The 1,930-nt window shown below is 51.6% G+C and overlaps 1 protein-coding gene across 4 annotated transcripts in view; it reads left to right on the top strand.

Moving 5' to 3' along the window:
- The window catches only part of LOC109924302 (multidrug and toxin extrusion protein 1-like), a 46,725-nt gene that overhangs the window by 28,725 nt on the left and 16,070 nt on the right, over nucleotides 1-1,930 (top strand). The window lies entirely within an intron of this gene.

Here is a 1,930-nt window from a genome sequence, read left to right as displayed (position 1 = left end):
CTTTGTGGCTGTGACTGTGTGACAGTGACTTTGTGACTGCGACTGTCTGATTATGACTGTGACTGACTGTGACTCTGACTGTGACTGTCTGACTGACTGTCTGACTGTGACTGTCGGACTGTGACTGTCGGACTGTGTCTGTCGGACTGTGACTGTGACTGTGACTGTCGGACTGTGAGACTGTCTGACTGTCGGACTGTGACTGTCTGTGACTGGGACTATCTGACTGTGACTGGGACTGGGCATGGGACTGTGACTGTCTGTGACTGTGACTGTGACTGTCTGTCTGTGACTGTGACTGTGACTGTCCGTCTGTGACTGTCTGACTGTGACACTTTCTGACTGTGAGACATTCTGACTGTCGGACTGGGACTGTCGGACTGTGAGACTGTCGGACTGTGACTGTCAGACTGTGACTGACTGTCGGACTGTGACTGTCTGACTGTGAGACTGTCTGACTGTTGGACTGTGACTGTTGGACTGTGACTGTGACTGTCACTATCTGACTGGGACTGTGACTGACTGTCGGACTGTGACTGTCGGACTGTGACTGTGGCTGTCTGACTGTGACTGTCTGACTGTGTCTGACTGTGACTGTTGGACTGTGACTGTCGGACTGTGACTGTCTGACTGTGACTGTTGGACTGTGACTGTCTGACTGTGACTGTTGGACTGTGACTGTCGGACTGTGACTGTCTGACTGTCGGACTGTGACTGTCGGACTGTGACTGTCTGATTGTCAGACTGTGACTGTCGGACTGTGACTGTCGGACTGTGACTGTGACTGTCTGTCGGACTGTGACTGTCGGACTGTGACTGTCGGACTGTGACTGTGACTGTCTGTCGGACTGTGACTGTCTGACTGTGACTGTCCGACTGTGACTGTCTGTCTGACTGTGACTGTCGGACTGTGACTGTGACTGTCGGACTGTGACTGACTGTCAGACTGTGACTGTCTGACTGTGACTGTGTGACTGTCGGACTGTGACTGTCTGACTGTCGGACTGTGACTGTCTGACTGTCGGACTGTGACTGTCTGACTGTGACTGTCGGACCATGAGACTGTCTGATTGTCTGACTGTGACTGGGACTGTCTGACTGTGACTATGACTGAGAGACTGACTGTCAGACTGTGACTGTGACTGTCTGTCGGACTGTGACTGTGACTGTCTGACTGTGACTGTCTGACTGTGACTGTCGGACTGTGACTGACTGTCGGACTGCGACTGACTGTCGGACTGCGACTGACTGTCGGACTGTGACTGTGACCGTCGGACTGTGACTGTCGGACTGTGAGATTGTCTGACTGCCGGACTGTGACTGTGACTGACTGTGAGACTGACTGTCGGACTGTGACTGTGACTGTCTGACTGTGACTGTGACTGTGACTGTCTGAATGTGACTGTGAATGGCTGACTGTGACTGTCTGATTGTGACTGTGACTGTGTCTGACTGTCTGATTGTGACTATGTGACTGTGACTGACTGTGACTGGGACTGTCTGTCCGTGACTGTGAATGTCTGACTGTGACTGGGACTGTCTGCCTCTGACTATGACTGTCTGACTGTGACTGTGAGTGTCTGACTGTGACTGTCTGATTGTGACTGTGACTGACTGTGACAATGTGACTGTGACTGTCTGACTGACTATCTGACTGTGACTGTGACTGTGAATGTCTGATTGTGTCCGTCTGACTGCGACTGACTGCTACTGTCTGATTGTGACTGTGACTGTCTGACTGTGACTGTCTGACTGTGACTGTCTGACTGTTAGTATCTGACTGTGACTGTCTGTGACTGTCGGACTGTGACTGTCTGTTACCATATGACTGTGACTGCGACTGTCTGTGACTGTGACTGTCTGATTGTGACTATATGACTGTGACTGTGACTGTCTGACTGTGACTGGGACTGTCTGTCCGTGACTGTGA

This window comes from Rhincodon typus, chromosome 26 (genome assembly GCF_021869965.1).
Source record: "Rhincodon typus isolate 14 chromosome 26, sRhiTyp1.1, whole genome shotgun sequence".
Lineage (NCBI taxonomy): Eukaryota > Metazoa > Chordata > Chondrichthyes > Orectolobiformes > Rhincodontidae > Rhincodon > Rhincodon typus.
Note: the sequence above shows the minus strand (reverse complement) of the source record. Positions and strands in the feature narration are given on the sequence as shown.